The following is a 25,422-nucleotide window of genomic DNA, read 5'->3' as shown; positions in this document are numbered from 1 at the left end:
TCTCATGTTGTAGATTTGAAAAAATTCCCTCTTTATTTTGGTTTGGGGACTCACTGTTGTGTTGTAAAAAAAATCCATTATCAACTGTGGGCTTGCTACAGCTTTTAGTACCTTTGCCTAACATGATGGGATTTTATCATGTGCAGAGCCTTCTTATTAGGATTTAAATGATGGACAGTATATGTTTTTATCTTTATTATTTTCAATGAAGTGGATGTGTGTATGACACTGTCTAAAGTGATCATTGTGCGTAAAGTTGAAAAACATAGAGAATGCTCTACAGTACTACTTTAGTATTTTTCTGTTCAGACTAGTGCACTGCAAGTACAGTTGCACACATACACACAAAGCTCAGAATGAAACAAAATGCTCCAATATGTGTGTGGCATGAATAGCACATCCAATCACTAGTATGCAGTAACAAAATTAATCCACAAAGTTGCTGGCTGTACCTGTGACTAGTGAGTGGCTCTGCCTGCTTCTTTGTAGATGCAATTACTCTGGTGCACAGACCCAGATAGAGTAAAAAATGCCTCACTGTATCTTGGGTACTGTGGCACAGCTAGCTTGCATAACGCTAGCACTAGCTGGCACTGCTGCTAGTTCATTATAACAAGCTTAAATTTAAATCACTGCAGCCCTCTGCCACAAAAGGGGAGAGGGGATTTGAAAACATATGCCTTCCTCTTGGTCAGTGGCAGTGATAGTGATATTTTAAATTAAATACAAATTAAAAACCTCTAAAGATAAACACAGCAACCAAAAGAATTGGAATTTAATGTTTCTGATGTTGAACAAGAGTATGCTGTTGATTCAGAACACTGTGAATTATGAAACAACACAGAGCCCACCGAACTGTAAAAGCAATGTCTCTTTCTTGAAAGAAAGATTCAAATGCACTGTAAGAAGAATACACAGAGTAGTGATTCGCTGATTTAGAAAAATACTTTACTCTGATATGTTCCCTTAAATTGTCATTCTGGTTCCCTTGACAACACACCTCGGTTATTCTCTGACCTCACACATGAGTCATAAGCATTAGGACTAGTTGCTATGGAAACTCCCATATGACCAGCCTGAACCTCAGACAGGCAAGCTATATTCTTACAATGCAGCCAATGATTTGCTATGGGAAACATAAACAAATGAAAATAATGACATATGTTTCATTTATGTGAAGGGCTCGTTCATTTATTGGGGCCTACAAATGAAACAAAAGGTGCATATTTGTTGCAGATTTGTTTTAAACAAATGCACATCACTATTGCTCATTTTACCAGCTGCCTTCTGGACCAGCTCCATTCTATTTATATCCTTTTGGATGCACTGGTCTCCAGAATTTTACACAGTACTTCCAATGAGTTCTCACCAAAGACTTCTACAAAAGAAATATCACCTTTTTTCTGTTGGATATTCCTCTTCCTATGCACTTGAGCATCCTTCTGGCTTTTCTCAGCAACATATTTACTTATTTAGCTCCTTAATATCACCATATATGACTACCCCCAGATTCTCTCTTGTTTTGTACTTCGAACTTCACCTCCTATACTATATCATTCCTTTGGGTTTTAATAACCCCTGAACCTAGCCTTTAATTTTTTAATATTAAATCTTAGCTAACAAACTCTAGACCATTTCTCGGCCTTTACTAGATCCCTCCTCATATTCTTCATAGTTTGCGGGGTGTCTACCCTGTTTTAGATTTTGGTATAATCTGCAAAAGGCTAACTTTATGCAACAGCGGTTCCACAATATTGTTTATGAAAATATTGAATAGAACTGAATCAGAAACCAATCCTTGCAACACACCACTTGAAACTTCCCTTTCCTTGAACTGAAATCTACTTACTACTACCCTATGTTTCCTCCCACTCAATCAATTTCTAACCTAGTCAATCATTTTAGGACCCATACTAAATGTTCTCAGTTTGTTTATAAGTTGCCTATGTAGAACTGTGTCAAAGACCCAAGTACACTATATCCAGCTCTCTTTCCTTTTCTTACTATCGAGTGACCAAGTCAAAGAAATTGACTAGATTCATCTGACAAGACCTACATGTGGCAAAAATCATGCCGACTTGGATCCTGTAAACCATTCAATGCAGGAAACTACACTATACTCTGTTCTGGCAGAGAATCCATTAATTTATTCACCGCTGAGGTCAGATTAACCAGTCTGTAGTTCCAGCCTCCTTCTTACTTCCACTTTTGTGGAAAAGATACATCTGCCTGTCTCCAATCCTTGGGAACTACTCCCAACTCTAAAGGATTGAAAAAGTCAGACTGCAGAGCTTCTCTGAGTTTCCTTAATACCCGCAGATGTTTCCAGTCTGTCCCCATTACTTTATCTACTTTTAGTTTTGGTAGCTCCTCTCACAGTCCTCTGAAAATTGTTTGAGGTCTACCTTCATAGTGGCTTATCTGGCTAATGGAAAGGTCAGGGGCAGGAAATGGGTGAATAGGGAAGGAGTTGAGTTGGCAAGATAATTTATCGGCTAACTCGATATTCAGAATTAGCTGGCTAATTTATCTGGCCAACTCTGATCAAGCCAAAGGGCTGTCCTAAAGTTACTCAGTTATACATAACTGATTAATTTTAAGACAGCCAAACATATTTAGTGGTGCGACTATGCCGCTGAATATACAGCACTACTTAGCCAGTCAGGTGTAGCTGGCTAGCTAGCAGAGCTATACGGTAGATGAATATGGACCTCATAGTGTTACTCCACCCCCTTTCTTCCTACCTTATCCTTCCTGAATAGACTATAGCCTAGTATAACCACATCCCAGTCATGATTCTCTATATACCATATCTTCATGGATGCTGCTATATTCAACCCAGCCACTTCCATGACTGGCTCCAGATCTGGGACTTTATTTCTAATACTGTACATAGTATTCCAGATGTTGGCATTTCTTCCCATTTATCTACAAGTATTAATGTTTTACTTACCCGAGGCTTCTGAAAATGTCCACTATGCATGCTGTTATACTCCCCTAACATAAACACGCCCATTAGAATACTTTTGTTTTAGCCTAGCTAAAAGTACATGCACTATAAAGGCCTAACTTACATTTATAATAGCTGGGCAGAAGAGGGTAATTTTGAGCCAAGCAATTTTATCCAGGCTAATAGCATGAGTGATGCCATTGGTCAGCCCCTGTCACATGGTAGGAGCACAAGATGGCGCCAGCCATTCAGTGCTCCTACCATGTGACAGGGTCCAGCCAATGGCCAATGGCACGGATACCCTGTCACATGGTAAGGGCAAAGGGCCATCGGCGCCATTTTGATTAGTGGCAGCCGACGGCCCGGGAGCGAGAGATCACTCCAGGGACCCCCACTGGATCACCAGGTACCTGTAAAAAGTTTTTTGGGGGGTCGGGAGGGTGGAGGAAGCTAAGGGATTAGTTTTAAAGGGTCGGGGTGGGTTTAGGGGTTATTTTTGTGTGCTGTTTTTCCCACCCACCCCCAAAATGATAAGAGAACCCCCACGATCAATACCGTGGGGTTTTCCTATCGTTTTGGGGGAGCCCCCGATTTCTGAAGATTTAGAAAATATCGTCCGATATTTTCAATCGTCCGAAGCCCGATTCACCTCCCTAATTTGAAGAAATAGTACAAGACGGCATGAAACTGTTAAAGAAAACATTGTAAGGTCTGTATAAAGCATTGGATTGTCATAGCAAAACCTATAATCAGCAAATTCCAAAAGGGAATTTGAAAAGAACCTCAAAGACAGCCAGAGCAGAGGCAAAATCAAAAGAGACATCAAACAGCAGCAGCACTGGTGATTAAAATCATAAATGGTAAGTGCAGAGCAACACAGCAAAAAGAATGATGTCAATGAGCTGAGGCACAGATAAGAAGAATAGCATCAATAGCCCAAGATACCAAACAAGGGGCAAGGTAATACTAAGAGTGGCATGAAGAGCACAAGCATCCATGAGTGGTGCAAGACATGTGCAAAAACATCAGATTGTCATGGCAAGATCAAGGATTGGCAAGTACTATAAGGGAATTTGAAAAGAAACTTGAAGACAGCTAAAGCAGAGGTGGAACCACCCAAGAGAGGCTTGGAGCAGCAGAAGCACTGTTGATTAAAATCACAAATGATAGGTTTAGTGCAATGCAGCAAGAAGAATGGCATCAAGGGGCTGAGGTGGAAAGAAGATTAGCATCAGAAGCCCAAGGCACCAAGAGGAACAAAGTGGTACCAGAAGTGGCATGAACATAGCCCAAGGGTCTATGAATAGAGCAATAAGTGGGCAAAGTATTGGACTCATATGGCAAGACTAAGAGTCAGCAAGTACCATAATGGAAGGGAATTTGAAAAGAACCGCTAAGAAAGTCAGAGATAGGAGGAATCACTCAAAGATATGAATAGTGAGTGGGAGCAGCATCAGTGCTGATTTTCTTTGTCCCCATTATAAACCAATCTCTTTTTATGGTTCTTTACCTTTCAAATTTGAAGTTTATCTCTAGGATACCAGCCTATTTTTCCCACCCTACTTCCTTCTTGGTTATAGTGGGGGCTGTTGTCCCCAAAAACCCTTCGTCAGAAGAAAGACATACAGGCACAAGGGAAAATATGCACAGGAGAGACTTTTTACATGTTTAAAAAGTGATAAAGGTTTTAGTAGGAAGAGAGAACTAATGCAACACCAAACAATTAACAAAGGCAGGAGTGTGTTCAATTACAGAATATGGAAAAAGCTTTCTTAATAAAACATACGTAACAAATTACCAGAACAGTCATATTGATGATAAGGTTTCGCCTGCTGTGCAGCCTCACCATGCTGTGTGTGATCCAGTTTACTGTGACACCTCCCCACCAGCAGAGGCCTCCAGTGAGCTCTTTTCTGAGCTATCCAAGCCACCTCCTCCTTGGCCACCTGACTCAGCTTGTGGTGCAACCTCTTCTCCACCAGGGGTCTTAAGTGAGCTTCATCTCCAGCATTGCCAAGATCTCCCTTGCTGCTGACACACCACACCCAAGCTCCATCCCCATTTAACCCTGCCTTGCCAGAACCTAGATATGATTTCATGGAATCACCCTTTGCTCTTTGACCTAGCCGCTCTTGCCTTGTTCTATACCTTGTGGCCTCTGGGCCTTTTTGTATCTTGCTCCTTGCCTTCTGGCCTACTCAGGCCTTAACTTGCCTTGTCTCCTTAGGACTTGCTCTGTGGCTTACTCAAGTCTTTCCTTGCTCGGTGGCCTCTGGGCCTTCTGTGTTGCTGCCTTTTGGCTTCAGTGTTCTCTGTTCTGTGTTGCCCTTGTCTGCCTTTTCTAAGTCCTACCCATCCTTGTCCATTCTTCTCATGACCTGCCCAGCCCAGTCCCTGCTCACTATCCTAGCCTGTGTGTCTATCCAGTCTAGCCCTTTTTCAGTATTCTGTCACCCCCCTTCCCAGTGTCCAGTCCTCAGCTCCTTCCCTGTCTCAGTGTCCACTCCTCAGCTCCTTGCCTGTTCCTATCCAGTCCTTAGCTTCTTCCCTGTATTAATACCAAGATCTCTGCTCCCACTCTATCTCTGCTTACAACATCCAGCCTGTCTGACCTTATCCAGCCTGTCTTGTTAAGCCTACTGGCCCCAAAACTCAAGGGTTGAACCTGCAGGGGAAGGGGCTAGCTAGGCAGGGGACTATTCCAGTTTTTTTTTTTAATTTTGAAGATTTTTACATTATTTTTCAAGATAAACACTTGAATTGAATACAGAAGAGCCTGATATATTTATCTTCAAAAACATACAAATTAAAAAGAAAAAAAAAGAAAAAGTAAGTTTTAGCTATTCAAGTCAAACAAATACATTTCAAATTCCTCTCTTCAGCCTAAGTCCTCAATAAGGGGATCCAATTAACAACCCCAAGAAAATCTTTGTAGGCAACTCTAGGCTACCAGTGACCAATATATTTTTGCTACAGGAATCAGAGCAAGCTATCTATTCCCTTCATAGGTAATTGGAGAAGAAGAAGCCCTATTAGGATCAGATGAAATCTTTCAGCAAGAAAAGCCGCTAATTGTGTGGGCAGGAAAAAAATATAAGATACTTTATGATATTTAAGAATGTATTTAAGAATGCACTTACATGGATATTTTAAGAGAAAGAAAGCATCTATTTCCAAGGCTCTAGGACTTGATAAAAGAAATTGCTTCCTTTTCTTTTGAGTATATTTTACTAAATAAGGAAATATGCTGACTTTAAGATCCAAGAAAAGCTCTCCACGATGTTGAAAGAAAGATCTCAGAACCCAGTCACGGTCAGATTCGAGCAAAAAAGATACAATTAATGTTGCTGGTGATATTAAGTCTTTTTGGGTAGACTCTAACAGATTCAAAATATCCAGTTGTGGAATATCCATAGGTGTTATAATTTGGAATCCATCTTGATCCGAAGAAGTCTTCTTGAATGGTGGTATATAGTATACTCTCGAAGCCAGGTGTAGAGTCTGCTCTGGGAGTTTTAATACTTCTAATAGGTATCTTTTCCACATGTCCTTAGGTGACATTGTTGGATCCTTAGGAAAATTTATAATGTGTAGGTTTTTCCCCCTGATCTTCTTTTCCATTTGTTCCATTCTGTTATGAATCATCTGATTTTCTTTAGTCATTAATTGGTGAGTTGCTGCCATACTTCTAACTTCTGTATTAACTTCCTCCAAAGAACTTTTATTTAGAGACACATCCTTCTCAATTACATCGAAACATTTTTCAAAGCCATGCATTTCCAGACAGAAAGGGTTCAATTACTTATATATATTATTGTTCAAGGACTGTATCGCCTCCCAAATGGATTCAAGAGTAATAACATTAGGCCTTACCAACTCAGGCAATATGAATTGTTTGGGCTCTTCCTCCAACTGCCACTGAACGGGTAAGCCTGCTTTGTCCTTAGCGTCCCGCGGGACTCCTTCCGACTCCAAAATCAAAGCAGGGTCAGCCACCACTGCCCGAATGAAGCTACCTCCTTCCCTTCCACCAAAGGAGCTGCTTCCTCTTTCCACATTGCTCTGTTCACCACGGGGTTAGCTGGAACTGACTGTTGCTCCGGGGAAAATGATGTCATCAGTTCAGGGAGGGAGTCGGGTTCTTCTGCCTCCTGGCTTTCCTCCAGTGAGCCTACTCCCGGATTTTGTGATCCTCTTAGCACATGGGAGTCCAATCGGGCCCAATATGTTAGATAAAGCAGAAACAGGTAAGATAGCATGCTCTCTGGCTCGATGTTTTCTGCCAGAGTGCGGCATGTTTAACCCGGCACCTGAACGAGACTCTCAGCCGCATTAGTAGCCGTCGGCCATCTTGCATTCTGTCTTTATTTTCCTATTCCAGTTTAAAGCCATCCATGATGTCCCACCATCATAACCAAGTTTTGCTGACCCTGCGCCACTGGTTCTGCCATCAAACCCCCTAAGCAAGAGGTCAAGCTATCAAGATACTCTGTTCCAGAGGCCTAGTTCAAGTGATGTGCCCAATGCCAGAGTTCCAGTCCCAGTGAGATACCTGGGACCCGGTGCCCAGTTCTTTCAAAGCACCTGATGTCAGAGATCCAGCTCAAGTGAGATGTCATCTGCCACCGGCCCAACGATCCACCCACAACTCTCCTAAATAATAACAGATGGCTAACTCCATGGATCCGGCACAACTCAGTGCTTTGCAGGCCATACCGGGCCTGGCCCAACGCATTGTGGAGCAGCAAGATGCTTTGGAGAACTTACTTCAGCGTTTCATCAACTACACACACAGAAGGTTCAAGGCACAACCTCCAACCAAGAAGGTCAGTCACTGGAGGTAACTTTGAAGACTGCTGTACCACTGGTGGCTCCAATCCGCTTTTCTGGAGAAATCCAGAAGACCTGGGTCTTTTTGAACCAGTGCTGCATGCACTTTGCCTTACAGCCGTCTCTATTTCCTACAGCTCTCTCCAAGACTACCTACATCCTTTCATACCTGGATGGTAGGGCTCTGTCTTGGGTATCCACCTTGTGGGAACACAAGGACTCTATTTTGCAGGGCATAGAAGGATTTATGGACTTGTTTAAATCCATTTTTGATGACCCTGCTCGAACTACTGTTGCCGGTTCTGCTTTAGTAGATTTGAAGCAAGGCAGCAGATCTTTGGCTGAATTTGCCATAGAGTTCAAAACTCTTGCGGCAGAACTTTGCTGGGACCCCAGATGTCTCAAGACTCTCTTCTGCATTCGGGAGAAGAGTCAGGCCAATAGTTTTTCACCGGAAGAGGGCTGGAGCTGAAGCATTGGCCCGAGGAAAGCTCCACAATCACCCACTTAAACACAGACAAGTAGCTGCTTCCCATGAAAATTACTTCCCAGTAGACTCCCTGTCTCCCTGGCTTCATGCATCCTCATGAATACAATGCAGAGATACATTGCAGAATGCAAGAACATGACCATGCTACCAGAAATGGAGAAAGGAGGAGCCTGGATTCACCACAAACAGTAAGGATATAAGAAAAGATGATCTCATTTGTTGCAAATAAATGCACATCCCTAATATCCATTGGGAACTTTACTAAGGAATATGTCCCTGTATGCTACACAGAGTAGGCCAGAGGAATGTACCATTTGTTCATAGCACCTACTAGTCTACTGAGGGACAGGGTCTAGGAGTATTTTTGCGGGTGAGGAGTTTCAATTTTAGTGGCTAGAGGTTGTCTTATGTTTTTGGGGACCTGTTCAGCCCACTCTTGTCTGACTCGGCCTGGAAGACTCAGTTCCAACATAGCAGAAATTGTTTGGAGGAGTAAATCCCAATCCGATGCCATAATGAGAGGAGAAGAAAACCAGAAGAGAAGGTACCCACATGGTACGTAAAGGAAGGGAGGAGTGGAGATAGATTCAAGATCAAGCAGTAGATCTCAAATATCAACAAGGGGAAACCTTTATGTAAGGGAGGAATCTTGTCAGCTACCCTAGGAGCAACCTTAAAATCCAGGAGAGAATGGAATGGACTCCACTTAGAGATCCTAGGGAACACAGATTTTTTTGGAAATCAGTTTTGTATCATAGATGCTAAACAAAAGAAATGTACAGTGTGTTGAAGTGATTCAGTAAAGTATTATGTTGGAACTAATAAGGAGTCTTGACTATTCATATTAAAATGAGAGACACAGGCAATACTATGAGTCCAGAAGATTATTCCTTCCCTGCAACAGAAAATCCACACCAGAGAGCAGGGAGAGTCAGGGTTTCAGCCCCTGCATTGAATATGGACTGTTTATCCAAAAGAATAGCCCAGGATGGAGTTACAGAAGATTTTATCATACATTTCAAATGCATTATTTCTACTTGATATTAAAGAAGCAATTTTGAATAACACTCATTGAGGTGCATTTTAAAAGCATGACATGCACATTAATTAGGAGATGCAAGAAGTTGGGCTTACACACACTGAGCAGATGTGCATATCTCCCACAGCATGCACATCTCGAAAGCTTACAGAAAAGAGTGAGGTGTGAACTTAAAATGCACGCATAAATATTGACATCACCCACTGCTTGCTGAGCCCCCTGCTGCATAACTTTACTTCTGCTATGGATGCCGTGTAAGTTAAAATTTAAAAAAAAAATAGGCAGATCTACAGGGTTTTAAGGGATGGGACTAACTAGGGGGAGTGAAGGCTATCAATCCAGGGGTTTTGGAGGACCTATCTCTTAACTGGGTGAGTTGGGGATGAACTGGTAAAACTGTGAATGGCATCAGCATGCACCTCTTTTAAAATCCCCTGATTTACACAGTAGAAGCACGATTTGCACGTACATGGGCGTGTGGCCAGACAATTTTATAACATGTGCGCATATGAATGTGTATGTTATAAAATGGCTATGTATCTGGACGCGGGCTGATGTATAGAAACAAATGTGTGCACGCACGCCAGTTTGAAAGCCACCCTCATTGTTTACAATGTAGATGGGCAGTTTTAGCTCATGTACTTTGCAGTCTATTTTCAAATGAAAACATTGCATGCCATTTTCCTTGAAAATTAGTAGCCACAAAGTATGCATTCTAAAAACTCCCATGTACTTTGCACCTGACATTTGCAGGAGCAGCCAGCTAGTGGAAAACGTATACGCAGCTGTTTTAATCCCCTGATATAAATAAGTCCCTGAAATGTTTCTTTTTAACCCAGATAAATGTACTATTAAAGCCTATGCACACTTTTAGCTGGGCAAAGGAGAATAATTTTCAGGCAAGCCACATGTAAATAAGTATTTACCCAGATAAATGGTTTTGAAAATTGTTCCAAGATGCTAGTGAGAGGTAGGGTTTGTGGTTCCTCAGGTTACTACTTAGAAATGTTACACTGCTTTTTCTAGCTGTATTAGCTTCTTGTCTTAGAATAATGATATGGAATGTGTATCTAGTGTTCTAATTAAAAGCCATGGCCATTCATCTATCTAATTGCTACAATGTCCTACAGGATAATTTTATCCCAGCTGTACCATCCTTCTTTTGCCTGAGCAAGTGACTTTAAAACCATCTGGATTCCTGCCAAAGCCTGAAGTGAAAAATTTACTGACTGATATCACACCAGAAACAGCATTTACAGAATGCAAACTGAAGAGGTCAAGTTAAGGAGGGAAATTTTATAGGCAGCTTCTAGAGATGCTTCTAATGCCTGAACATTAGCAGTCTTTTTATCTAATTTTCTTCACAAATTAGTGGACATTATCCATTAACAGTGATGCATTTTCGAAAATACTGTGTGACCCTTTGCAGGAGCTGTGCTATTTTATATCAGGCAAAGAAAGCCTTACCAATTAAGTGATCTGTTTGATCAAAAAGAAAAAAAAAATTCCAAGCTATGCTCTTATTTAAATGTAACTATATAGTACTACCATGACCCATATCATAGATTATTGTATTATTTGTATAGTAGTTGTGCTTGAATGAAGCATTCTTCTAGGGAAGTGCAAGGGGAAACCTTTTGTTTCATTTCAAAATTCATCTTGTGGGGACCCCAATTCATTTCTTTAGTTTCAAAATGAAAAACTAAATTTTCCTTTGATGCATTTGCCATTAAAGTAAATGGAGAAACTGTTACAGCCTATATTGAGCTTCAGAATTGGGTTTTTTTAATCACATTATAATTCATGGGAAGGAATCATCAGAATGGGTAAAGAATTCCAAAGTACCTAGAAAGACTGTGAAAAGTTGCACCAAAAGGGGCATGAATAGCCTATAGCTCTATAAAGGGGCAAGGTGGAACCAGCATTGGCAGAAGTTCTCCAAATCACTATGAGAGGAGCAGAAAAGCAGTAAAAGTAGGAATAACACTGCAAAGCTCCAAAGGAGGGCACCAGGAACAGTGACAAGAACTCTTGATGGCATCTCAAGTGGCAAATTAGCACCAAAAGTGTTCTTAGCATCCTAAAGCATTGTGGAGGGGGGAACAAAGCAGAAACAATTACAGAAAACTCCCCAATGCAGCCACTGCTAAAAAGGCCAAGTAACACAAAGAGTGTCTTCAAGACACCAAAGATCATGAGAGGTGAAGAGCAGCCTCTTAGACAGGCAAGAACAACTCAAGGTGTAAGGTCTGATATACAACAGCAAGGCACAGTGGCAAAGAGAAATCCAAGATGTAAGGTCTGGGCAGGGAAACAAGACTGGGTGGCACAAAGACCCCCAAGGTGCCTTGTTCCAAGGTGGAATTTTGAGTTTTTTAAAAATGGGCTTTTCAAATGAAACTGATATCACATTCAGAACATGAAAATTAGATTCACAAATGAGTGAGGTTAGCTTTTATTTTAAGTTGTGAAGTTGTTTGGATATTTTTTTAAGGAACGTTTCCCCATATTTTTCAGCAGAATCTGGCTGTTCCATTTCTTATTTTCTGGCTTTGTATGAGTTCTTTTACTACTCTAGCTGTTATGATATTCAGTAAATTGTTTTTCTTGAACATTTTTTCTCTCAGCCCAGTAAAATCAACCATGAAATAGGGTAGGAGAACCAGGCTGAGATTGTTGATAGATTGGAGAAAAGGGTTGAAGAGGTGCCATGTCATGGTAGTGAAACCTGTGTCTTTTTTTGTTATTTTCAACTTTTATTTCTGGGAGAAAGGGGTTGAAGAGGTACCATGTCATGGTAGTGAAACCTGTGTCTTTTTTTGTTATTTTCAACTTTTATTTCTGGGACAAAACACCCTGGTATAATAAATCGAGAAGAAAGCAAGTATGGGTATAAAGAACATCCCAAGGCTCCAAAAGGGTGCACCAACAAAATTATGGCAGATTGGCATGTGGCAGCAAGTCCCATATGGCAGTATGTTAGTTGGGCAGGAGGATATGAGGCAGAAAGTTCATAGTAGGAGAGGAATTTGTTTCTTTTCTCTCTTTTCACAATTTTTGTTTTGAGAACAAAACACCAGAGAAATCAACAAGCAAACAGGGTGGGAAAACCAGGCTGAGATCATTGTAGAGAGATTAGAACAAAATAGTAACCACAAAATTGGTGGAAAAGAAGGAGAAAGATTTAAACAATGTTTTACTTTTTTTCTAGGGAAAAACAAACACTCCAAGTACAATCAAGAAACAAACAGGAAACTAAAAAACTCCCATGAACATAATTAGGCAATGGCATAGCAGGTAAGTAGAGCAGTAGCAATGGTGCTATTAGAGGTATAAGTAGGCATCAGGCAGCAAGTCCTCTATGGTGGAACTAGAGGTGTGACATGTGTTGTGTCTTCCTGACTGATACATTTAAACCACTCAGAACATGTAAATGGATTCTCTCCTCCATGTTTCCTGTTCTGTCTGTATTTCTTCCTTAAGACTGAAGTTACTTATAGATAAACCACCCCAATTTAATCAACAAACAAATAGGGTGGAAGAAACAGGCTAGGATTATTGCAGAGGGGTTAGAACAAAAGAAAGAATTGTAAAATTGATGGAGGCGAGGAGAATCTTTTTTCTAAATGTGTTACTTATTTTTTCTGGGAAAAACAAATACCAGTACAACAAAGAAACAAGCAACTGCAAACAGAATGGAAATACCAAAACTAAATCCTTTGAAGTAAATAAATTGTGGCGTTCTGCTCCTTGAAGAATCGTTTGAAAGTAGAATACTTCTGTATAGATTCTTTTGGGCATTGCAGATTAAATTGTTTTTCTTTTTTCACAAAGAACTGGATCAACAGTAGACTTCTTGTTAGTGAAACTTAGGTCCAGTTGTGACTCTTGAAATATATATATTGTTTTAATTGCAAGAAAAAAAATTTCAAAAAAGTAATAAGTGAATAGCACTCAGTGGCCAATGACTCCACAGCATAAATTAAGGACATGAGCCAAAAGATCAGTTTTATGCAGTCCTGTGCTATTTTATGAGGGCCACATACTATAAACATCTTCCTTGCACTATAGGAATGCTGGTATCATTCAATAGGAGTAGAATTTTGTATTATATGCATTATTACTTTTTTCACGTTTAAGTTTTTTTTGATCTAGTATTGGTACTAGGGTTATGACAGCTAAACATAAGGCAGAAATCCCCCTATGCTGGCACTAGGGATATGGCAGCTAGACATCAGGCAACAAGTTGTCTATGCTGATAATAGGTGTATCAGTATTTTAAGTAAGCAGAACCCAAAGATGAATATAAAAAACTAATCTGTAGTGATATCAATTCACCATAGAAAAAAAAATGCTCCAACTGAGATAAGCCTTATATGGATGACCCTCAATGGTGAATTGATAACACTAAAGATACTAGGGGTATGGCAGCTAGATATGAGCCAGCATTTCCTTTACATGCTCTGCTTTTATATGATAAATTTACACAAAGGGTATATAAATACAACTCTCTATAATCTTGTCATGAAATACACAAACTGTAGAGAGCCAAAATCTGTATACAAATCATACAAAGTTTATTGCAAACCCTACCCATATATACCTACATAGACATTAAAACTAAGCTAGCACACTCACACATTCACATCCACAAATTAAAAAATATGTATTTTTTTGAGATACAAAAACAGTACAAATATGCATTGCATTGTTATTACATATAGATTTTACAAATGCCCATAATATATCATATTTAATCAATTGCCTATATTATATATTGCCAACATTAAATAGAGTCATTTGTTCAATATGTCCTGTGTCCACAGGACACAGGACACAGGACACAGGACACAGGACACAGGACATATTGAACAAATGACTCTATTTAATGTTGGCAATATATAATATAGGCAATTGATTAAATATGATATATTATGGGCATTTGTAAAATCTATATGTAATAACAATGCAATGCATATTTGTACTGTTTTTGTATCTCAAAAAAATACATATTTTTTAATTTGTGGATGTGAATGTGTGAGTGTGCTAGCTTAGTTTTAATGTCTATGTAGGTATATATGGGTAGGGTTTGCAATAAACTTTGTATGATTTGTATACTGCTTTTATATGAGGCATTTTGTCACTGGGGGTTTGGATATTAAAATGATTTTATGTTTCTCAGTGATACCATAATGGACTGTATTCCCATTGACTATGCCATACCAATGTGTGTATGTGGGGAACCAAACAACACTGCACTGAGTATCACACTGTGTGCATTAGTTTTGGTACTGCTGTGCTTAGTGAAATACTCTATAGCACAGCCTGATATACTTCAGTCTCTGCAGTGTGCTTAGTGATTACCTAGTACCCACTACTCATACTACCCAGGCAGAGACAAAATCAGTAGCAGCCAAAACAAAGACTGACCCAGAGCTTCTGGAACAGTGTCTGACTGACTTTCTCTACTGACTACCACAATGACAGACTAAAATGGTCAGCAGCCAAAAGTTTTTTGAGATAAGTTTACTAGGAACTCAGAGTACAAAAAGCATCCCCCACATATAATACCTTCAGAAGGAATACACACCAATTCTCAGACATGCTCAGTCTTCAAGATCAGTGCCACTGGAGCGAATGTGCAGCAATTGGTTAGATTGGAAAAATGCTTTACTGCAATATGTTGTCTCTGTCTCCTTGACTACATGTATGTCCTATGCTTGTCTACTGGTTGGCTGCTCTATACTTTATCAGTTCCTAACCTTATGCCTTTTGCTCTCCCATTGATTTCTATCAGGCCATTGACTTTAATGGCACATAGAAATCATTAATTTCAAAATGAATGAAATGAATAGGATTTTTTTTAAATTTGGGGTTTCTTTCTATTCATTTTGAGGGCCGTCAAAAGAAACAAATTGGACCAAATTCATTTTGGGATACCCATTTGTTTTAAATGAATGCACATCCATCCCTATGTTGTTCATATCTTGCATATTCTTGAGAATGTCAGTTTCCAGAAGAAGAAAGCAAGCCCTAAACTGATTCAATTCATGAAAATATATTTCCTTTGAGAAAAGTTAAGAACTAGATTTTCTGATTAGATTCAGTGCTAGCAAAAGGAGTCACATATTTCATTATAGTTAGTGAAATGCTAAGAGAAATTAGGGAAGCTAAGCAAATTGGTAGTGTGGTAATAATGGGAGATTTCAATTACCCCAATATTGACTGGGTAAATGTATTATTGGGACATGCTAGAGAGATAAAGTTCCTGGATGGGATAAATGACAGTTTTATGGAGCAATTGGTTCAGGAACCGATGAGAGAGAGAAAGTTTTTAGATCTAATTCTCAGTAGAGCACAGGATTTGGTGAGAGAGGTAATGGTGGTAGGGCCGCTTGGCAATAGTGATCATAATATGATCAACTTTGAATTAATGACTGGAAGGGGGACAGTAAGCAAATCCACGACTCTCATGCTAAACTTTCAAAAGGGAAACTGATAAAATGAGAAAAATAGAAAAAAAAACTGAAAGGAGCAGCTACAAAGGTAAAAAGTGTGCAAGAGGCATGGTCATTGTTAAAAAATACCATCCTAGAAGCACAGACCAGATGTATTCCACACATTAAGAAAGGTGGAAGGAAGGCAAAATGATCACCGGCATGGTTAAAAGGTGAGGTGAAAGAAGCTATTTTAGCCAAAAGATCTTCATTCAAAAATTGGAATATGGATCCAACAGAAGAAAATAGGATAATGCATAAGTGCAAAACATTGTGTAAAACATTGATAAGACAGGCTGAGAGAGAAATTGAAAAGAATTTGGCCATAGAGGCAAAAAATCACAGTAAAAGCTTTTTAAAATATATCGAAAGCAGAAAGCCTGTGAGGGAGTCAGTTGGACTGTTAGATGATTGAGGGGTTAAAGGGGCACTTAGAGAATATAAGGCCATTATGGAAATATTAAACAATTTCTTTGCTTCAGTATTTACTAAAGAGGATATTGGGGAGATACTGGTACCGGAGAAGGTTTTCATGGGTAATGATTCAGATGGACTGAACCAAATCACGGTGAACCTAGATGTTGTAGGCCTGATTGACAAACTGAAGAGTAGTAATTCACCTGGACCAGGTGATATACACTCCAGGGTTCTGAAGGAACTAAAAAATGAAATTTCAGACCTATTAGTAAAAATTTGTAACCTATCATTAAAATCATCCATTGTACCTGAAAACTGGAGGGTGGCTAATGTAATCCCAATATTTAAAAATGGCTCCAGGGGTGATCCGGGAAACTACAGACCAGTTAGTCTGACTTCAGTGCCAGGATAAATAGTGGAAAGTGTTTAAATATCAAAATCACAGAACATATAGAAAGACATGGTTTAATGGAACAAAGTCAGCATGGCTTTACCCAAGGCAAGTCTTGCCTTGGGTAAAGCCTCACAAATCTACTTCACTTTTTTGAAGGAGTTAATAAACATGTAGATAAAGGTGAACCGGTAGATGTAGTGTACTTGGATTTTCAGAAGGTTTTTGACAAAATTCTTCATGAGAGGCTTTTAGGAAAATTAAAAAGTCGTGGGATAGGTGGCGATGTCCTTTCGTTGATTACAAACTGGCCAATAGGAAACAGAGAGTAGGATTAAATGGACAATTTTCTCAGTGGAAGGGAATGGGCAGTGGAGTGCCTCAGAGATTTGTATTGGGACCTGTACTTTTCAATATATTTATAAATGATCTGGAAAGGAATACGATGAGTGAGGTAATCAAATTTGCAGATAATACAAAATTATTCAGAGTAGTTAAATCACAAGTAGATTGTGATAAATTGTAGGAAGTACTTGTGAGACTGGAAAATTGGCCCTCCAAATGGCAGATGAAATTTAATGTGGATAAGTGCAAGGTGATGCTTATAGGGAAAAATAACCCATGTTATAGTTACACAATGTTAGTTTCCATAATAGGAGCTACTAGGGATGTGAATCGTTTTAGGACGATTAAAATTATCGTCCGATAATTTTAATATCGTCTTAAACCGTTATGGAACACAATACAATACAGATTCTAACGATTTATCGTTATAAATCGTTAGAATCGTGAGCCGGCACACTAAAACCCTCTAAAACCCACCCCCGACCCTTTAAATTAAATCCCCCACCCTCCCGAACCCCCCCCCAAATAACTTAAATAACCTGCGGGTCCAGCGGCGGTCCGGAACGGCAGCGGTCCGGAACGGGCTCCTGCTCTGAATCTTGTCGTCTTCAGCCGGCGCCATTTTCCAAAATGGCGCCGAAAAATGGCGGCGGCCATAGATGAAAAAGATTGGACGGCAGGAGGTCCTTCCGGACCCCCGCTGGACTTTTGGCAAGTCTCGTGGGGGTCAGGAGGCCCCCCACAAGCTGGCCAAAAGTTCCTGGAGGTCCAGCGGGGGTCAGGGAGCGATTTCCCGCCGCGAATCGTTTTCGTACGGAAATTGGCGCCGGCCATACGCGTATGGCCGGCGCCATTTTCCGTACGGAAAATGGCGCCGGCAGGAGATCGACTGCAGGAGGTCGTTCAGCGAGGGTTCCGGCGCCTCGCTGAACGACCTCCTGCAGTCGATCTCCTGCCGGCGCCATTTTCCGTATGAAAACGATTCGCGGCGGGAAATCGCTCCCTGACCCCCGCTGGACCTCCAGGAACTTTTGGCCAGCTTGTGGGGGGCCTCCTGACCCCCACGAGACTTGCCAAAAGTCCAGCGGGGGTCCGGAAGGACCTCCTGCCGTCCAATCTTTTTCGTCTATGGCCGCCGCCATTTTTCGGCGCCATTTTGGAAAATGGCGCCGGCTGAAGACGACAAGATTCAGAGCAGGAGCCCGTTCCGGACCGCTGCCGTTCCGGACCGCCGCTGGACCCGCAGGTTATTTAAGTTATTTGGGGGGGGGGGGTTCGGGAGGGTGGGGGATTTAATTTAAAGGGTCGGGGGTGGGTTTTAGGGGGTTTTAATGTGCCGGTTTTTCGATTTTTCGATTTTTCACGATTTTTAACGATTTTTCACGATATTTTACCCCCCCCAAACGGCAACAATACGATTCCCTCCCCCTCCCAGCCGAAATTGATCGTTAAGACGATCGAGGACACGATTCACATCCCTAGGAGCTACCACCCATGAAAGAGATCTAGACATCATAGTGGATAACACATTGAAATCGTCAGTTCAGTGTGCTGCAGCAGTCAAAAAAGCAAACAGAATATTGGGAATTATTAGAAAGGGAATGGTGAATAAAACGGAAAATGTCATATTGCCTCTGTATCGCTCCATGGTGAGATTGTACCTTGAAAACTGTGTACAATTCTGGTTGCCGCATCTCAAAAAAGATATAATTGCGATGGAGAAGGTACAGAGAAGGGCTACCATAATGATAAAGGGGATAGAACAGCTCCCCTATGAGGAAAGACTAAAAAGGTTAGGACTTTTCAGCTTGGAGAAGAGACAGCTGAGGTGGGATATGAATCGTTTTTTGACGATTTAAAATATCGTCCGATATATTTTAAATCGTCAAAAATCATTAGGGCCACGATACAATACCAATTCCCCCAATTTATCGTCAAAAAATCGTAAATCGGGGGAAGGGGGAGGGCAGGAAAACCGGCACACTAAAACACCCTAAAACCCACCCCCGACCCTTTAAATTAAATCCCCCACCCTCCCGAACCCCCCCCCCAAATGCCTTAAATTACCTGGGGGTCCAGCGGCACACTAAAATACGGCACACTAAAACCCCCTAAAACCCACCCTGACCCTTTAAATTAAATCCCCCACCCTCCCGAAACCCCCCCCCCGAGGGTTCCGGACCCCCGCTGAACGACCTCCTGAAGTTGATCTCCTGCTGGCGCCGTTTTCCGTACGGAAAACGATTTGCGACAGGAAATTGCTCCCGGACCCCCGCTGGACCCCCAGGAACTTTTGGCCAGCTTGGGGGGGCCTCCTGACCCCCACAAGACTTGCCAAAATCCAGCGGGGGTCCGGAACGACCTCCTGCATCGAATCGTTTTGGTCTATGGCCGCCGCCATTTTGTGGCGGCCATTTTGCAAAATGGCGCCGGCTGAAGACTACATGATTTAGTGTGCCGCTTTTCCTGCTCTCCCCCTTCCCCCGATTTAGCTACGGACCGCCGCTACGGAGGTAATTTAAGGCTACGGACCCCCAGGTAATTTAAGGCATTTTGGGGAGGGTGGGGGATTTAATTTAAAGGGTCGGGGTGGGTTTTAGGGGGTTTTAGTGTGCCGTGTTTTAGTGTGCCGCTGGACCCCCAGGTAATTTAAGGCATTTGGGGGGGGTTTGGGAGGGTGGGGGATTTAATTTAAAGGGTCGAGGGTGGGTTTTAGGGGGGTTTTAGTGTGCCGGCTCACGATTTTAACGATTTTCACGATACTTTACACACCCAAACGGCAACAATACGATTCCCTCCCCCTCCCAGCCGAAATCGATCGTTAAGACGATCGAGGACACGATTCACATCTCTAACCTGAACTAATACTGCCCTCAAATATAAAAGTCATCTTAAGTAGGTTGAGAGGGTGCAGTATGTCTGGCCTGGATGAAGTCCTGCAGTTGCCCAGGGTCAAATAAAACATATCTTATAGCATTAAATAGCACAATACATTTACATGGGTTTCTCACAACAAATGAGGCACCTAGAGCTAACACCTCAGGACTCATAACAAGCAATTTTTCCTGCACTCTTGAGGAGCTCTAGCTAAATCTGGAAAAATCCAGATTTTCTCCCCCTTAAACATGACTTCTCAATCATGGAAGAACAAACGAAGAATATTGTCACGATCTTATAAAAACACAAAAGAGATCAACAGGGTGTCTTTGTTGTGATATTGTAATGTTGAATTCTCTAAAAAATCAGTTAGATTCAGAGAGACATCTTGCTGTGATCTATCTAAATTCTTCATATTTGATGGCAAATATAAGATTTTTTGAATGGGGAGTGAGCAGATTCTGAATTAGCAAAATGTATTTTATGTATAATTTAAACGTCTCTATGGGAGAGATTAAAGGAGCTTGAGGAAAATTCAAAAGGTGCAGGTTCATATTGTATACCTTTCCTCTAAATCACATCAAATCTTCACTGATGTGTACTGTGCTGTTCGTACCTCTGATTGTGCATGTAAAACTGCCTCCCAAACCCTCGATGAATACCAAAACTGTTGCACTGGAGGTGGACCCTTGGCCTGGTGCAGGATTGGTACGGCCCTCTGGTCGGACCCAGAGAGCGCCTGCCACCAGGAAGTGGAGCACACGAGGAGACAGAGGCTAGCTGGAGCTTCTCCAATAACAGTCCGGGGTTTCCGCAGGTTGAGCCCTTGGGTACCTGGACCTCCTGGACTTAGGTGGGCCTCGGATGGTCTCCCGGAGAGGTAGCGGAGGGGTATGCCCACCACGAGCAAGGGTGCACTGCTGATGCAGAGAGGATGGACTAGACCCGAACTGGAAGCTCCAGAGACCTCAGGGAGGTAACAGTTCAGGAAGGTTCTCTGGGTGAGACAGGTACGCCTGCGGATCTAGTCAGGTGGAAGCCATGGGTAGATTCCAAGCAGGTTGATCTGGTAGTCACAGTAGGCCAGAAGAGAGTATCCGAGTGAAGCGCAAGGGTCAGATCCAGAGTATCAGTCCAGGAGAGGTCAGCCAAAGCAGGGGTCAATACCAAGGTCAGTCTGAGAGTAGTCAAGGCAAGCGAGGGTCAGTTCCAGGCAGCAGATGAAGAATGGTCAGGCAGGCAGAGGTCAGTTCCAGGCAGTAGACAAGAGAATGGTCAGGCAGGCAGGTCAGTACCTGCCTGCCTGCCAGGCAGTACCTGGCCTGCCTGCCAGATAGTACCTGCCTGCCTGCCAGATAGTACCTGCCTGCCTGCCAGATAGTACCTCTTCGGACCGAGAACAGTCCGAAGAGGTACTATCTGAGAAGGACACAGGAACACAGACTCAGGAACAAGGAGATGCTGGAACAAGGAAACTCTAGACAAGGAAAGGCAAACTACTACACCAACGGTGTCAACCCGATTGCCAAGGCGAGGTCCTGGGGAACAGGGCCCCGCTTATATACCGGAGTTAGGTGATGTCATCGACCTGTGCTGCGAAGCTGGTTCCCGCTCTTGGCCCTTTAAATGGCCTAGGGGCGGGGCCGGCATAGGAGCTGACACTGCCCCCAGCGTGGAGCTAGGCCCGAGGTGGAGGGCCTATGGGACATTGCCGTGGGACACCGTGGATGGGTGGTGCTGACAGTGGCAGCGGAAGAGGATAACTCAGGACCCCCTAGTGCAGGAGCAAGGAGAGCAGGGCCGGGCACAGGTCTAGCGCGGATGGGACGCGCAACAAAAAAACCTCACCTCCTAAAGTGGTATAAATATTTTACTTATATGAGAACCTTATAAAGAGTCTCTCTCTCTCTTTCTCTCTCTCTCCACTTTGTATCCTGCAATGTAAAAATATCACAGAGTGTCATAAATATAACATGCGTTGCAGAAAATACCTATGTGAACAATAAAATAGTGCATGTTGCTGTATCTCAAAAATTACTCAAATCACACCCCTTTTTTATTATGGGTGTTATTCATGCAAAATAGCAAAATGATGAATCTAGGTCTAAGACACATTGAAGATTGGATTATGGGGATGAACTTTTACACTCCCCTGGAAATGGAAAAGAGTTTGGTGAGGCCTAAGGTGTTATGGTTCATCCTGCATTGTTCATGCTTGGCTTTACTAAAGTCTCTTCAGCAAAATATCCTCTTAACTCCAACAATTAAAATTTCACAATGGTGTTGTCTGAAGAGGGGGTGCATTCTACTCTATCCAGAGGTGTGCAAGCAGTTTAATATCTCTCTGAGACCTAGTTTTTCCTATCTTCAGTTGAGACACTTCATGCATTCACTACATCTTGAGGCCTTGGAAGGAGACAGTGAGAGGTAATGCTAGAGATTTTTGATCTGGAAGATCCTAGCCATCACTCTATTTCTTTCTGGTATAAAATCTTAGAGAAATTGCAAATGGGACCCAGTTTTGAGAAAATAGCTAGGGATTGGAGTAGAGTATAGAACTGCCTGTGCAATCTCTTTTTAGAGCCTTGGTGGGAGCTAAATCTCTCACACACAGTGCTTCCTTGAGGGAAACTCAATATAAATTTATTTTTTGCTCCCAGATTCAAACATTTAAGAGTAATTTGGTGGCAATGAGTCTGTGCATGAAGTGTGGTCAGGATTCGGGAACATTGGTTCATAGTTTTTAGAATTGTTCCCTGATACAAAAGTATTGGAAAACAGTGCAAAGATATATTTGGGAAGTATTGGGGGTAACATTGGCTCTTGATGCAAGAGTATTGCTGTTTGATGATATGAGAAAATATACCTTTCCATCTAGATATACAAGGTTTTGTGTAGGAAAGTACTACTGTTAGCAAAGAAATGTATTTTACAAAAGAAGACAATGGAGGAGATGACCAGTCTAGGGCAATTAAGGAATATGGTTTTTCAGACATGTCAGCTAGTAAAATATATCTAACAAATGGATATGAATAAGAGATATAAGACCTTTTTGAAAATTTGGGACTTATACTTGCAATTTATATCACCTGATGACAGAAGCTTGATATTAAATGACTTCACTCATTGAGTTTTAGAAATGTTGGCTAAAGTTATTTGGGTATTTTGTTAATTGAGTAACTCTACTTATCCACTTGGGATTGGATGGAGAAGGGGAAGGGTAGAGTGGGTTGGGAAGACTTGAGCCAATTCTGTTTGGGTTGTTATTAAAGTACATTATGTGCTACCTGGACTGAGAAGTATTCACCAGTTCTGGGCTTTCTTTATGTGCATCATTCTACATATGCTCAATACAAATAATTTAAACATAAAAATCCCTCGACTTATGTGGTAGAAGCAGGGTTTGCATGCATGTGTGCAACCACTTAAAATTTGGTGTACATGTGCATGCGGCCAGACTATTTCATAACATGTGTGCATATATGCGCAGAAGTTATAAAATAGCCACATCCCTGGGCATTGGCCAACATATGAGCGCAAATGTGCACCCACATGCCAGTTTGAAAGTTATCAGTTTAGGGTCTGATTTACTAATGGTGTTTTCCATTCTGTGTCTTTGGAAAACAGGATTGGAAAAATATACTCTATTCTGTACACACAATTTCCAAGGCATTCTTCACCTCTAGCAAGTACCAGGCATGAAATACACTTGCCATATAAATACATTGTGGACCATCTTTCTACTAATTTATTTTAAAGGTGGTGGGTGGCTGAACTAAATGGTGTGTGCATTCTCTTGTCTTTCAATTGAACCTCCCCCATTAAAATCTATCCTAATCCTCTACTCACCCCATCCCAATGCAGGCTTCAGTTCCCTCCTTCACCAAACTGCAGTAATTTCCCTCCCCACCCATTCACCACCACTGTTCTCTTTCCTCCAAATACATCCACACTCTTTCATCCACCTGCTAATTCTCCTTTTCTCCCTCCCTGCTTTTCTCACACCCTTTCCAACTACTTCATGTCTCTCACCTCCAGCCCTCTTAATGCTGCTCCTCTACTTACCTCTCCAACCTCTGGCGCTATAACATTGTTTCTATCCTCTGGGTCTCCCATCAGAGCCAAAGACTCTGCCTCCTCCAACATGTCCTGATTGAAGCCAAAGATGCAGCCTCCTCCTCTGATCACCTAGCCCCTGTAATTCTTCTGCTGGTGGGGTCTAAGGAACCTTTCTAACCACTCTGTTCCAGCTGTGTGTAACACATATTTTTGATTAACAGGGTCTGGAGAACCCCACAAATCATGCTGTTCCTGCCCCATTTCCTCCTGTTGCTGGTGTATATATTTCTAAAATTAGGCCCCTGACATTTCCATTATTTTCTTAACTTTCTGATACTAGGAAAGTTAGGCATTTAAGTTTCTGCTTATGCAAAGATGAATGGTCTGTTACATGAGGCATTCTTGATGTACTTACCGTAAAGAATATGAAAAGAGCTTCGTAAAAGGCCCTTAGTATATGAAGTCCTCATGGTGGCACTTCTAGAAAAAAAACTGTAAAAGGTAAATTTCAAAAGATGCGTGTATAAAAGATAGTATGTGTGTAGGGAAAATAGCATATATGCGAGTGTATGCTATTTTACAACCCACAACATACATGTGAAAATCAGTGTCCATGGGCAAATTTGTGTCTATGAAAAAGGGGCAGGGCAGGGGTATTCCAGAGAGGGGCCAACATTTATGAGCATATGTTGCTATTTTGTAGCCTGTCAAAGTGATGCACATAAGACAAGTGGATAGCAGTGAGCTCTGGCAGAAAAAGGCCCGTGATGAAGAGACACCCACTCTCCCCAATGCTACCCCTACATAATGCTTTTTCTGCATTGGAGAATGAAGAAACCTCAGCAATAAATACTGAAGTGATCTCTAAAAGTGAAGTCACCATTTGCACACAGAAGCCCTGCAACAGAATCAAATATCATAAAAGAAAGCTGCTTCTGCTGGGAGACTTGCTCACATCAGGGGAACCAATTTGGGAGCACATTTTGATGATGACACAATAGTTAAATGCATTCCAGGATCCTCAGCTTTAGAATTGCAAACCAGATAGTCGAAGACATTGAAGAAGAAAGTAGGAACTTTGATATCAGTGATATCATCCATCTGGGGACCACTGACCTCAATAGAAATGGTATCCATGAAGTACAAAAATATTTCCTAAATCTAGGAAAGGTGATAAGACACACTGCAAAAACTATTGCCTTTTCAGAAGTATTACCTGTGCATGAAAAAGGAAATGAGAAGCTGTGCCGAATAGATAATTTCAATTCCTGGCTCAAAACCTGGTGTACAGAAAGTGGTTTTGGATACATTGGAGGCTGGGGTCGTGTACGGAGCAGTAAAAGGCTATATGGTAAGGATGGTCTACATCTGTCTGTAGCAGGAAGGAGGATGCTAAATGAGAAATTCATATCATAGACAATTAAACTAAAGAATGGGGGTGGCAGGAGATGGCCAATAAAACTGACATGTTACCCACAAGCAACACAGGACATGGGAGGAGAAAATAACAAAATTAATCAGCTCAAG

General features: G+C 41.6%; 1 long non-coding RNA gene across 1 annotated transcript in view; it reads left to right on the top strand.

Annotated features, from left to right (window-relative positions):
* The first annotated feature begins 12,521 nt into the window (after nt 1-12,521).
* LOC115088515 overlaps nt 12,522-25,422 on the top strand; it is a 48,771-nt gene continuing 35,870 nt past the window's right edge. Inside the window, exon 1 of the long non-coding RNA XR_003855797.1 lies at nt 12,522-12,606. This is a non-coding gene — a long non-coding RNA (uncharacterized LOC115088515). The remainder of the gene's footprint in view (nt 12,607-25,422) is intronic.

Source organism: Rhinatrema bivittatum, chromosome 3 (assembly GCF_901001135.1).
Source record: "Rhinatrema bivittatum chromosome 3, aRhiBiv1.1, whole genome shotgun sequence".
Taxonomy (NCBI): domain Eukaryota; kingdom Metazoa; phylum Chordata; class Amphibia; order Gymnophiona; family Rhinatrematidae; genus Rhinatrema; species Rhinatrema bivittatum.
Note: the sequence above shows the minus strand (reverse complement) of the source record. Positions and strands in the feature narration are given on the sequence as shown.